Raw genomic sequence first — 14,699 nt, 5'->3', positions numbered from 1 at the left:
AGATCAACTTTAGATTTTTAAATTTAATTTTTGGGAGGGAGTAGAGGGAAACTTAAGTTCCTTAGGGAAAATTAACCCAAAAACATGTGAAAGGAGATTTTTTTGTTTTTTTGTTTTTTGGTAATCTTAAATGCTTTTCTAAACACAATCTCTCTTAGGAAGAGCTTCCTAAACGTCAAATCATTATTGAAGTCCTCTGAAGTACTCTACTAGCAAATGCCTTGAGACAATAGTTTGTTCATTGTTTGTCAGCCTTTTATTACTTCAGCTCCTCTGAAATTAAGCTAACAAAACTATTTGCTAAAGAGACTAATATCTACTTTTTGGAGTGAGACAGCCCAGGCCAGCCCTGTTTTCTTTCAATATATGTTTTGGTGCTGTGCTTATAAAGGCACACTAACCATTCTTACAAAAAAAAGGACAGATAGACATATACTGATGTGTGTGGACATATGCTGATGTGTGTGTAGTAATCCCCCCCCACACCTAGTAGTGTGTTCATTCCTTTATCCTTAATGATAGTGAATTCTTGGCACTCTCAAAAAGAAGCCCGTAGGTGACTACACATTGTTATATATCTCAGAAGGCAATTAAAAATTCATCCTGATTCACACTTACGTCTTATACTCCAGTTTCTCTTTGCAAAAATGATATAAAAACTTCTCATCCCCATTCTCACTTTCATGCTTTTCTGACAATGCATAGTTATTACAGTATTGCTATAGGAAATTGGACTGTTGACCTTGTCTGCCTTGCTGTTCACAAGGTCTACTTGAAACCTACAGACTTCATATTAAACGTTCTGTATTAATGTACACAGCACAATTCAATACAAAAAACCCTCAAATCTCACTGATTATTGAAAAAGGAGCACAGTGAATTTTTTATCAGTGGGCTGTATTTCCAGTTTGCAGTCCTGGGAGTTGGCCATGGTACTTATTTGCCTGGTTTATCAGTCTCGATCTTAAGTTAAACTCACTTTATTATATGGCACAAACAGGCTCTATCTCCTCCATTTAATGTTGCCATTCATGAGCAATAAATTAGAGAGGCAGTCTTTTATAGATCCAGACTTCAAATTCAGTTCTGTGTATTTCTTATTCTTTGGTCTCTGATGCAGAATAACTCTTAATATCTACAGGGTTGCAAGATAAACATGGAGATTATTGAAATGCTTAAATGCTAAGTGAGCATATGCTCTTCTACACTGGGAACCCAGCCCCTCCCAGTTTTAATCCTTGGATAGCTGTGCAATAAAAGATGTCAACAAGAACTCTGCTCTGACATAAAATTTTAATTAGGAGGAAAGTGCCAACTTAACTGAGTAACCTCATTGACCCTGGACATTGTTTGTCTAAGGTAGGGTGACATATTGCTAAGCTGGAAAGATTAGGCTTAGTGTATAATAAAATAAAATAGTATTATGGAAAAGTAAGGAGAGAAATAAGTGTTAGAGGGCCACAAAGTGGCAACATAAAAACATTATTGTCCCTAGGCAGCTGGCCAGGATTATGGAATCACCTTTTTCTGTTGGCTACAGGCAAAGTACACGTTTGGTATGCAAGCTTGGAAAAAGAAAAGTGCACATCACAAATTCTCCACTTCTAACTTTCTATAAGCCAGTCATAGTTTAGTAGTGTAATAATCTTTTTATTCTGGCTACTAGGTGGGAATTAAGGGAAAAAATCTCTGTGCAATTCATATCAACAGGGCTTGCTGGATCCATATGCATTTCCACCTAATGATGTCAATTTGAGGGTCTTTTTGCTCCATGCAGACCACAAGGTAAGTACTCTTTTTATGTTAAAATCGTTTCGCATATAGAAGCAACAACAGCAAAAGCCTACTGGTGGTAGCCATATCCAGAAATACTTGTTTTTATCTAGGAAAGGCCCTGGAAAATCTCTTTTTTTTTTCCTTTTTTTTGGTTTCAGGTGAGATGTTTAGAGACAAAGTGTCAGAGTGAGTATGTCCATGTCTAGTATTGCTTTGTAAGTCTTTTCTTGACTGTAGAGATTGTTGGTGGATTGAAAGCAAAAGTATGGGGAATTTGGGGGCAATGCTAGTATCTGTATTACCTTTCTAGCTATGTGCTAGACCCATGAAGAATTGCATTATGCAAACAAGGATAATTTTGGGCAGCTGTCTTTAATGATCATGCCGCAAATACCAGCCAGGACAGAAATAAGTGCAGCCTAGGACCAAAATATGCATTGTTACTAGGGATAGTTCATGCATTTCTAGAACTTGAATGTTTTGCAGGTCTTCAAAGACTGGTAGGGAATTTTTTTTTTTTTTACTTCTAGTTTTTATGAAGAACCAAAAGTGTCAAAATATTGTTGTATTTAAGAAAAAAAATCATTTGCATTGCATTTTCAGTGTGGGTATTTTGGTATTATACAGACAGTTGGATGTGTACATTAAGAGTAAAAAAATGATTGTTGAACTTTTTGGAGCTTCTCTTCTCTTTGGAGCTTCTTCTTCTCTTCTATATAGTTTCATGTAACTGTAGATTAAGGCTCAGAGCACCTGCGAACTCAGCAAGAGCCACAAGTGATGCCTTTTGTAACCTTCTGATATTGCCTAGTACCAGTGCAGTAACACCATGCCTAGAACTGTAAGTTTCTCTCAGAAATAAGTCTAGCATTAGACAACTCTTCAGTGTTTGTGATTCAAGTGACTTGTTTTAAATGTTGGGTTCTGAAACATTTTCACTTAAAGTAATTGAGACTGCCATGATGGTGGGATCACTCCAATGTTCTGAAAATGCAACAGCTCAGATAGAGACAGGAAGTTCAGTGGAATCCAGGACAGGCAGGTTATTACCAAAATGAATACTTTATTAAATAAATGAACTACATGGTTCCTTATCAGGACAGTTTTATATCTACCTTTATCGCTGTAGATAAATGGATATCAAGGTCTTGACATAAAATGGCACCATCTAATAACACCTCCAAGAAAGGTGATACCCTAACAGGACTTACTGGCATACAATGTGTTTTATCCTTCTTGAGACCAGTGTTGCGGCTATTGTCTGAGCAAAGTCAATACAGTACCACAGTTTGTTTTCTTTGCTTTCCTAATAGACCCTAATAGAGGCCTTCCTCTCTTCTTTTACAGAGGCCTTTTCCTTTCAATGATCTGCTAATACATATCATTAATGATGCCTTTCAGTCCATCTACCTCGACATTCACATGGCATTCATCATTGTAATATCAGAACGCTACTTGCCCCATTAAAAAACATGAAATGTGAAATGGTACTACACTTTCTGCTGAGGAAAGCATGAACGGGCACATCTTCTTCTTGCTTTGCTGAATGAAAGCAAGTGGTGCATGAGGAAATAACTTGAGAATTTCAGCATAACAACATAAAGTAAGAAACCAAAAAAGATGAGGTGTGGGAATGGGGCTGTAGAGAGGAGTGGCTATGTAAACAGATAGGATGTGACTTATGAAAAGATTTCTTCTGTTGGATAGAGAAACACAAACAGATGTGCTGATATTAAATGTGCTAGTAAGTGTGACACCTAAATAAAGAGTAGGTACGCGATGCAAAAAAACTTGTAAAGGCTAAAATTGTTTACTTTCAGCTCCAGTAGCTGGAACTAGTGGGACCTGCATGTTTGGTCTTGATTTCTGTTTTTTCAACAGAAAAACTTCTCTTTTCCAATGAGTGTATGTGTGCAAATTCCAAACACATTCCAGTTTGCAGTTTGTTAACAAAGAATGGAGTGGTTATATCAGAAAAAAGAGTAAACATACATGTAACTTGACTTTATATTAACCTGTTGAATGAGCAGTCTTGTAAAAATAACTTGTTTCAATTCTTACTTTTGCTCAGTCCCTTTTTATGCACCAGATGTGATGCTTTTCAGAGTACATAGTGTCTTAGTTGAATTGTTACTGCCCTGTTTAAGAATATCAGCCATGACGTAATGAATGGTTGAATGACTGTGAAGTTTGGGAAGAGGAAGAGGCTGACCATGATGAGTCATTGCAAAACTATTGGGTAACTTGAAGTAAAGAGAGCATGATGAAAATAGAAGGTGCAGGAGTCAGAGGAGGACAGGAAGAAGAAAATAATTCTCGCAAAAGTAAGCAAACATTAACTAACTGTTAAGTCTAACTGGCTCTTTACAAGTACATGCTCAGTGGAAAAATACTGTGGACTTTCATTACAAAATAAATATCCACTTGGTGATGTTAACATTTTCTAATGCAGTCCTGATCTGTTCAAGCTATAATGCTCTGTTATTTTCTACTTCCTGGATATCACCGATAGAATATGATTAAGAAGGAAAAAAAGTTTAAATTAAAATCTGCAGAGATGCTGAATGCCTCATGGAGTACTGATGTGCATGGCACCATATATTTTTACATATATATATATATATATATATATGTATATATTTAATACTAGAAATGTGTGCTTGATTGTTGAACTTTTTACTCTAAATCACATAATTGTAAAAAATTAAGATAGAAGTCTTTAGTTCCTTTCCTGAAGGAGATATAACAGCTGAAGTGAAAAAATTACCTTTACAGAAGAGATCAGACTCCTCTCTTCTCCCTTTCTATCCTGGAAATTAAATTTTGTAAGTCCATTTTTGTAAGTTTTTAAGTCTATTGTCCCTCTTACCTCGGTAGATGACGTAGAAGAGTTTAGGGTTTCATCACTATGGTGAAGTGTTAAAACTGCAGGTCGTCATTCAAAGTCAATTGAAATAAAGGTTAACCTGTGGAACAAGACATTAAAGCCTTTGGTCAGAAGCATCCAAAGTAATTGTGTACAGCTCTGCCAGCAAATGTTTAATAACATTAAATCAGAAAAAACAAATGCTGAATGACATAAGTTTGTGATGCCTAGTTCTAAAGATATGGAAAATACTAATCAACACTAATTTATATCCATTTAAGTGGAAAACACATACTTTGAAATTCTAGGAAAGGTGATTGAAAGAGAACCATATAGAATCATTGAAAATTGTAGGTACCAGTATTATTCCATGATAAAGTGGAGCTTGTACCTCACTTTTGGAGACCTGATTAAGGAACCTATTGGCTGTGAAGGGCTCCAGAAATCAACAGAGCCTAGGCGAGTAGACTTGTAGGTCAGCTGACCCCATCTAACTCACAGAACCTGAAACTGACCTAGTAGGGGAACTTATATTGAGATCCTACAGGATGGGAAAGACCAACCTTTCTGAGGTGTTAATTACCCTACAGCAGTGTGATCTGCTCTCTTCCTCCTGTGGACATGCAGCAGCAATTTATCATGTAGCCCATGACAATATTTAAATTCAGAATTGCTATAAATGCATAGATTTGTTGTAAGAGCTGATAACTGCCATTTCTCTGTTCCTAGTACATCTTTGCACTCTTGAGGTCTTAAAAAGAGTCTGAATGAGCATTTGGGGCTGTTCAGGGACAAAGAGGAGAAAATGATCCCTGTCAGTGAAGCCAGGACACAGGGTATGTGTAGTAGGTGTGCTAGACTGCTTCTGCGTTGTATGCTAGCAAGCGTGAGGCCAAATTGGCTGAACATTGGCACTGGAAAACTACCAGAACTGTGTCTTTCCAACTGTCTTTAGAAGCCTTGCCGTGATACACCACGGGAAGAGGAACAAAGCCTGATCACTAGCAGTTGTGCAGCGTGCCTCTTAATGCCTGAGGCGGCCACAGGTATCTTCGCTCCTGTGTCTTCGCACATCCTGAAGACTCTGCTGCATGGCTGTCACCTGCCGTGTGCTGAGTGCCAGCACATTGACATACCAAGCGTGTGTTTCAAAACCTTTGCAGCTGGGACAATACCTCCAGCACTGTCTTCCTCCGGACAGAGGGCGATAGGAATCCTCAAATGCTGACTGTCATCTGGACCATGACCTTGCGCACAGTAAGGACCATGAAAGTTGCTGGTGGTGACCCCATGAGTACAGTGAAAGCAGGTAAGCGTTGAGATAAGCTGGCAGGCACGTGAGCGCTACCAAATTCTCCCTGGGAGATGCCCCTTTTGGGGAGGTTCTCCTTGGAAAGGCTGATGAGAAGTCTGTGGGGCTGGACCTCACTTCCAAGCGTCTGTTACCACAGTCAGCAGGTGGCAGGGCACTAAAGCTCCCAACACAGCAAGACGGGCAGAGCATGTGTCTCAGCAGGGCTTTAGCTGCTGTAAGGCTCTGCGTGCACCATGCCACAGCCCTGTCTCAGCTGTAAGATAAATTTCTTCTGCCAGGAACCTCTACCAGCGCCTGCCCTTGTGCAGGCACTGTGGCTAGACAGGATCCAGCTTTGGCCTTGTAATTAGTAAGATATGGCTGAAAAGGAGTGGGGCAACTCTGTTTTAGTTAATAATCTAGTTATATTAAACTGTTTAATCAGAGATTTAATGTCAAATACAATTTACAATACCTCGTGAGGCAGCAAGCCAGGGCTGCGTGTAACAGATTTGACAGTCTTGATTGAAGAAATAATAGGACTAAAGTTGAATCTTCGTAGCTCCTGAAAATGTGTTCAAGATTTCTAAAGAATGCTCCTGGACAGAGAGTTACGTCACTACTTTGATGAGCAATCTCTCCATGTGTAATTACTTCACATCCAGGGCAATACATATGAGATAAAACAGTTTACTGTACCTGATGCTGGTGAATAAGACTGAATAACGAATAGGGTTTATATCTCATAAATCTTCTCCGTTTTTCCCTTTCCTGTGTTTTCCCCCTCCCACCTTCCAGACCTCCCAAAATCTCCCATCTCTCATGATGAAAAGGAGCACCTGGTACTACATTTCCCTGATTCTCACTGTTAACTAACATGTAAATTCATCTTATAAACTCTTGTAGATCTAGTGACTTTTCTACTTTTATACTGTCTTAGTTATCTTCTTATTTAATGAAATCCTCAGTGTCCCCAGTATGTTTTTGTCAGGTGAGGGTGTTATGAAATACATTAACTTGGACTTTATTGCTTTTAGTAACAGCCTGTTCTTAGCTTGTGTGTATGTTTGTGTTGCAACATTCTTAATCAAGTTGGTAAAATAAATGAATGACAGTCGTCATAAGATAACCAGAAACAACCCTGTTTGTAGTTTTTCCTGTATTAGTACCTCCTTGACAAGCCAAGGGCACCTAATTAAGAATAGTAAAGTTAAAGGGCATTTTTTTTTTTTGTAATACCTAATTCAAAAATAATCCAGCAGAATTCAAATAATGCTAGTATGCAAAGGACTAAAATATTGTAAATGGAAGTAGGTCAGGGCCTGGGTGCTTTCAGATGCTCTTTGCTGCGCTAGAATAAATTTGCACTGCGGGAGCATGAGCTGCAGGGGAAATGGAAATGGAACTGGCAGGACATGAGTGCGGCACCTCCCCTTGTTGTGCTGAAGATCACATCATTCACTGTGCGCACAGGCTATTGCTAGGTGTGGTTTGGATGGCTGCTACTTATGTTCTTTATTTTATGTAGCTTTGAAAAAAGGGGGATGCTAATTCAAGGCCTTAGGTGTCCTAAGATAACTGATTTATTCTGATTCAATTTTTGTATAACCACAGCAACGCTGGTTCTAGAGGAACTTGGCCAGTGAATCACAAATGCTCTTTGTTATCGAGAAAACGTACTGAAGGGAGGGCAGCATGCAGTGAATGCTGATATGTTATTAGTTGCCTGCTACAGTGCTGAAATCCAAGAGCTTGGCTGCGCAAAAACTTAAAAAGCATGGTTAATTCTAACCACTCTGGAACATCAGAATGCCAACTTCTACGCTTTAAGTTGTCTATACATGTCTGCAAAATAAGGCATATCAAATCGACCTAAATAGGATTCCCTGATTAATTTTGCTTGTATTAATTATGCTTTAGGGGGAGAAAATCATTCCTACAAGCACGTTACCCATAAATACCTGTTTGCAGTATTAGTATCCCTTCAGCAGAAAACAGGATTTACACAAGCTGCATTTTAAGCATTTGGTATCATCGTTAATTCTAAAGGCTGTAAACTGTAGCAGCCTATTTCTTCATGTTGAGTTTTTCTTTTCCTCTCTATCCCCTGGTTTCCCAGTCTAAAGCAGCTTACGCTGGTTCATTTGCAGTGCTGACAGTCAAAAATGTGTATGAATGGCAACAGTAAAACTTTATTAACTCTTCTTTTCGGTCTAACTAAGAAATTGGTTTGGCTCAAAAACGTCTAGAAGCAAAATAAAATATTGATCAATCATTTCTATTGTTGTTCAGACTTTTTTTTCCCCGTTGTTCAGATATCTTGAGAAAAGACTGATAATGGTTGAGTTCACTGTGGGAATTGCTTTTCCCATTTAAATGATTATATTGATTTTTAGTGGCAGCATGAGGAACTGCATTACAGGCCGAATTATGTAAAAACTATGAGGACTACTGCTTTATACAATTTGGAATTCATAACTGTACAATCTTATTACCTGGATGCTGAGTTAGCAAAAATGCTACAGTACTAAAATCATTTTCACCTCGTTTTCTTTTCAAAGGAGAACTTAAAAACAATTTGTTAGGCTGCAGGCTTGATGATTGACTTGACACAGCTAAATGAAATCCGATAAGCTAACAGTCCTGTTACCACAGTTACAAATCTTTAATGCAGAAATAAGGTGTTAGTTGCCTCTTTTAGTTTCATAAATACGTTCTTTTATTATCTTAGTAAAGACCTTATTACTGAATCCCCCCAAAAAGAGCTAAACTGAGGCTCGAGTTTTCATTTTTCAACCTGTCAGCTACTAGTATGTTGGAACTTACTTGCCCCAGTTCCATATCTAAGAAATAATAACAGTAAATTATCTACTTTAAAAATGTTTAGATTTAAATTGCTTCTTGCTACCTCTCTGCCACACAGTGGTGGTGGTCTCATAGTATTACTCTGGTCATGTTTTATCAAAACTTAAATTTTACCTAAAGGTACAAGGTTTCACAATTTACCTGTCTGCTTTCAAAACCTCTACTGTGTCAGATAGGATAAGTAGCATAAATGCTAAAAGGGTGATAATGTCTTGATTTTTGGCATAGGAACCCTTCTGTGCCTGATGAGAGGGAAGGGGGAGGGAGAGGAGATCATTGTATTTTTGATTTTCCTGGCAGCACCCTTAATTTTGCATCTCAGAGACATCCTCTGACATCCTCTGTCTCTTCTTTGTGAAGAGAACGACAAGTATTCCCAGCAAATCCGTCTCTTCATCTGCCAGGGTCGCTTGCCTCTCTGGGTTTGCTTTCTAGACTGTAGACTCTGGAGAAGGGAAATGCGTCCTCTGTGGGATCATGTGTGTAGGCACATAAGGCAAACAAGCTGTTATCAGTGTTATTCTCTGTGAGATGTAGGCAGTGACTTTCTTGATGGTAAATGCAGTTATACAGAGTTTGCTGCAAAAAGTTCTCATATATACACGCAAGTGAATTTTCTCGCATGTTCATTTACTCAAACCGACTACCTCAGCTCTAGCAGACGTGGAGCTGCTCGGGCACCGTCATGAAGAAAGAATGACAGCTGCTTTGATCACCACTATTAAATTTAGTAAATCAGTGTATCGGAGACCTGTTTTAGGCGTTAGGTGGGGAGGGGAAAACATGATAGCATTTCTGGTCTCATGTATCAAGAGATTTAGGTACCAGAGTCTGAAGGATCAGAAGGTGGAAGCTGAAGTAGTAGTAAGTAAAATCCTAATTATTATGAACTTCTGTAACATACCTAGAAAAGGGGGACAAGAATATAAGAATGTTTCGTTTCAGTTAAACTTGATAAAGAATAAATTGCTAGAAGCACCTTCCCTTTCTGACTTCTGAAGCACTTCCAGCTTCTCTTCCAATACTTCCTTATGACACTGATTAAATCTACTAACTGAATGGAGAAAACAACTAGTTATGCACTCACATAACAGAAAAGTCCTGGCTGCCAGTCATAACACCAGAGATCCTCACTGGAGTTACTTGATGAAGACTGATACTTTACTTTGCATTATGCGAAAGAAACAGCATTTCCTTTCTGCCATTGCAGATGAGGAGCTAAGCCAGAGTTGGTCTGTTTTTTAGCAACATCTCTTCCTACTGAAAAATGCTTGAAAGGAAAAGGAAGAGAGATGCTGCTATCCTTGTTTTCTCTGGTAAGATGAAAATGTCCTCACATAAAAGACGATACATTCATCTCTGTGTCAAGAAGTCATGTTTGCTGGGCAATAGAATTCAAGTTTCTTTTTGAATGAATATTAAACACCAGATCTATAAACAGTATGCTCTTTGACATTAGTAACATCCTAATGTGATTGAAAATTCTTCTAAGGGCTCGACTTCATTACAGAAGCAAGTTGAAGTACAGCCTGAGTATTTTTCTTGTCTTGACATCTATTGAAATGTGTGATGCTTTAATGCAGGGAGGTAAAACAGTGAAAGCACACTGGCTGGCAGCCAGGAAGATAAGGCTGTAGACTGAATTGATATTACTTATTTCTGTCTGGTTTTGGTTTTATTTTATTTTTTACTTTTTTTTTTTTTTAAACCAAGGTTGCATTCCAAAAAGGTTCCTACAACTTCTCTAGATGTATAGTAGAGGTTGTCAAATACTTCCTATTACCGTCATGGGCCGGTTTTTGGTGATCCCCGGGAGACTTTGCAATGCACAGTGCACCGAGTGACTATATCAGCGTTTCAGTTTGGATTAGGATGTGCTTTTGCAGCAAACCGCACCGTGCTTTGCACGGCTGAGCTGTCGTGGGTCATGCTACCAGAACAGCACAAAACTGGATGCTTCTCCGACGAAACAAAAGCAAAGGTGCTCCCCAGCAGTGCCCCTGTGTGCTCTGCCATTGTCCTAAGGGGCCTTCAGCTCCCAGAACCAGACTAGAAGCAGTCTGAAGCAAAACCCCTTCAAACCACATCTGCAGACGCGCGGTGAGGACACCGGCGCCCCGGTGCCGCTCCGCAGACCTGCTGCCGCGGCGCCGTGCTGCTGGCTAGCGTGGGCGCAGCCGCCGCTGCTCTGCCCTGGTAAGCTTTTGCCAGCGACAGCAACAGTTCTGGATTGCAGTCCAGGCCTCTGCTGCGCAGCTAATCAAACCGCGGGGCAGCTTGCTTCACGCTGCGGCACGCTCAAGGTAGGCAAGCGCAAGAGCTGTTAACGCCAGTGCAGAAACAGGGCTTGACGCGGCATGGCAAAGCGCAGGCTGACAAGCTGGATGTTACTGTACTTTCGGCTAAGCTACCAACTGCTCCGTAGCCGTCTTGGCATGCCTTGCAATGTCTTGGTGGGCCTCTTAAACTCTTAAGAGGGCTCTTCAATCACGTTACAAAAACTATGATTCAGCTTAAAGCACTTTCCACCTGTCAGCGCATATTTTCTTATTGAATAATCTGTGAGTAAAATCCGCTAAACTCCTCTGAACTTTTGTATAAGACTATTTAACAAGCACTAAGAGGGAACTTCTTAAGTTCCAGGAACAATGTGCAAGCAAATCCAAGGAGGTTGGATTTCATATTTTAGTTAAATGTCTTCCAACGTTTCACTTACAGGTAACATGATCGCTTACAGGAGTTCAAAGAAAATAAGTTAGCGATATGCATCCTCGTCTCAATATTTTTCTCACTTTGTTAACAGCCTCTGTGTTTCATCTTGAAAATCCTCTAGGAAACCGAAACTTTTATATTGCTTTTGTGAAGCTTTCGACCCTTAGTATAGCTGAGTACAATCTTGGCCACACTAAAGGCCAGGAGAACTGGGTTGATAATCAGGTAGGTTGTAAGGGATGATAGTCGGGGCAGGTTTTCATACCATTTTCTAGCACGCCGTCTTGGGGTGGGGTGGAGGTTCATATTAATTTTCATAATTGTTCTTTCCTTAAGACAAGGTAATTTTGTCTTTCAGGGCTACCTGTCAGGAGTCCCATTAGGCGCTGGCTGCCCCCCTCTCGTGCTCAACAGCCCTCCTGGGTTAGGATACTGAAAACAGGTAGTACGTTTTCTTAAATTTGTGATAAAAGACGATGCTAGTGAATGTTTACATACCACCTTCATTTTTATATTTGAGGAATTTAAATGGATCGCAGGATCCCAAAGTTTATCCTAAATTATGGATAGCACAATGTACTAGCTAGTCAGCGGGGCACGCTGTAGTACCGCACGCTGAAGGACAGCCAAAGGTATGTTGCAAAGTGGAGAGCAATGACACGTCAGGTTTATCTACGTTTCAGTAGGGCATTTTCATAAGAGCTACTGTTTAATACTTGATAATGTGGTTTCACAAAATGATGGTTTCAACAGCAGATTGGCTTGTGGGGGGGCAGTTCCTGACCATATAGTCTCTTCTCACCATCCCATAAAGTGCCTCCTTTTAAAGTTTCTTTTTCTTTCCTTCATACTACTGATAACTCAGATATGACCTACTTATTTACCTTTATTTCTTAATTTCTTTGCTCCCAGTTGCCCCTTTTGCTCTGACTGTGATTTTATATTGCTAGTTTCTAGAGATAGTATTTCTATACCTCTTTTCACTTTTTTTTTTCTTTTTTGCTGGAACCATCTCTCTCAGCTATCTGCAAGGCCTCCTCAGAAGAGTTAGCCAAATTCTTGGTATCAAATGGTTCAATTTTTTGAAGGACAGATAAAATACTCAGTAGTCTACTTTAAATTTAAAGAATTGCAAACAGTTACAAGGTTATGTTTAGAGAATAGAAGTGTTATAGAAGAAGTGTTCCTTCTAGCTGATTATAAATTTTTCAAGAAAACATATCTGTATTTGTAAATTTGGGACTTTGTTGATCTCTCTCTACTGTTTCTGTTTTCATTTCTGGGACACAATGAGCAATTGAGTAGTGTCTCGTTTTTCAGATATTACTGGCTTTGAAACAGTTATGAAATCAAAATACACAAATGTATAGCAAAGAATGTATTTTGCAGCAGGCAAACAATTTTTTTCCCCTAAGTTCTTATACGTATTCTTATTACTCCTCTTCATGAAAGTTTAGAGGAGAAAAGATACCAGTGCAAAGACCTTTCGCACAGCTTTGCTGCTGCTGTTCTTGCAACAGTTACTTTTCTCGCTGTCCACTATCTTTAAAGATTCCGCAAATTAGGTTTTCATTTTGACTTATCACAAGACACAGAGACTGTAGCCATAATTTTAGGGTATTGATTTTTTTTTCCCCTCTGAATTACTTTAGGTGACCTTCATCCACTTTGACGGAACATTTTGACCTGCCTTGTGTACCCAAGGTACCCAAGGCCTTAATGATTTGAACACTTAGACAGAGAAGACACCTAAGATCATGTTCCCCTCAATGTCCTCCACATACACTGTCTACACAACATTTGTAAAGACTGGACGCCGGTAGGCACAAATCTAATGTCAAATCTGGGATAGCTATGAATCAATTTAGAATTTTGAATATATTTGAGTAATAATGCCTAAAGAAAAGCCTAGACTGATTGACGCTGGATCTTCAAGAATTTTCATGCTGAGAGCTGTGCAGTTGGACACACTAATTGATGTCTTCCATCTGAAAATCTCAACAGAAAACTTGAAATGGTGCACAGTTAAATGCCAAATGAGTCTACCTCATCGTTAAGGCAAAAACAGGGGTTTAAAGATGTTCAACTGGATAAATTATTAGTCTAAAAGAATGTTTTATAGCTTTCATTTTCCTTAGTTAATTGGAATTGTTAATATTCAAATTGTTAAAGCTACTGAAAAATACCCAGCGTTTTTAATTATGTCTGTATTTTATTAGAGTCAAATCCTGACAGCTACTGTGCCCCCATCTTTCTTGGAGAAGCTGTCTTGATTGGTGCTTGCTTTCTTACTGTAAGTGTCTAATTCATGCTCTAGAACCTTTAAGCCCTGAATTCTCTTCATCTGTAACTTCAAGGTATATAGATACAATGTGATCCAAGGTGAATGGCAGTACCTTTGCTGCAGAGATATTCAAAGGTGTGGGATCTGGTGAAGATAATTTCATTTTTTGCACTACCTAGGTGATGGGCTTATATTTAATGTGGTATGAAATACTTCATGTTTCAGAGTCATGCTACACTCTATGAAGTCCTTGACATTTTGATCAATGTATTTTAAGAATTAGCTAGCTAGTCCTTAATACAGAAGGAGCAGGCTTTTTATTTCTTGTGAAAACATCACGCTTTTTTGTTTCTACTAATCCATCAGACAGGATGATCTTCATAGATAATAGAGCTTGTCTGAAAGCAGTCCTAAGCCTTGTGTAGTGGGAATGGATAATGAAAGAAAGGGATAGCAACAGCCCGCAGATGGAAACATCAGAAGTGTGTTTTGCTACTGTAGATGCCATATTTAGACCCTTATTGACAGAACAGAACTATTCTTTGCTCTATTTTATAATTCTGCTGTCCTGAAAATAAGGTTTGCATAATGTATCTCCTTAGTTTTTTACCTGCACCTGATACAGGTAAATGAATGCATGTAACAATATCCAAGAGTTCTGAAGAATAAAAGGCATGACTTTTAAGCGTTTGAACAGCAATTCAGAAGTGCCTAATAGCTTTTTTTGATCAAAATCATTGAAGAAACTAGCAGAAGAATTCACTATTAAATTTAAAATTTAAGAAAATATCTTGTTAGTCTCTGAAATGAGGATTCTCATTTCAGAGAATCCTGCTTTTATACAAGATAAATTCTAAAAAGTGACATTTAAAGAAATCTCTCTGCAAGGCAATCCTCTTGAG

The 14,699-nt window shown here is 38.9% G+C and overlaps 1 long non-coding RNA gene across 1 annotated transcript; it reads left to right on the top strand.

Moving 5' to 3' along the window:
* The first annotated feature begins 3,923 nt into the window (after positions 1 to 3,923).
* LOC138068163 (uncharacterized) lies at positions 3,924 to 13,543 on the top strand. The gene is made up of 4 exons (XR_011142821.1): positions 3,924 to 4,100; positions 5,598 to 5,951; positions 11,872 to 11,955; positions 13,166 to 13,543. It is a non-coding gene; the product is annotated as an uncharacterized lncRNA (long non-coding RNA).
* The last annotated feature ends 1,156 nt before the right edge of the window (positions 13,544 to 14,699 follow it).

This window comes from Struthio camelus, chromosome 9, assembly GCF_040807025.1.
Source record: "Struthio camelus isolate bStrCam1 chromosome 9, bStrCam1.hap1, whole genome shotgun sequence".
Classification (NCBI taxonomy): Eukaryota; Metazoa; Chordata; class Aves; order Struthioniformes; family Struthionidae; genus Struthio; species Struthio camelus.
This window is presented reverse-complemented; position numbering and strand designations above follow the sequence as displayed.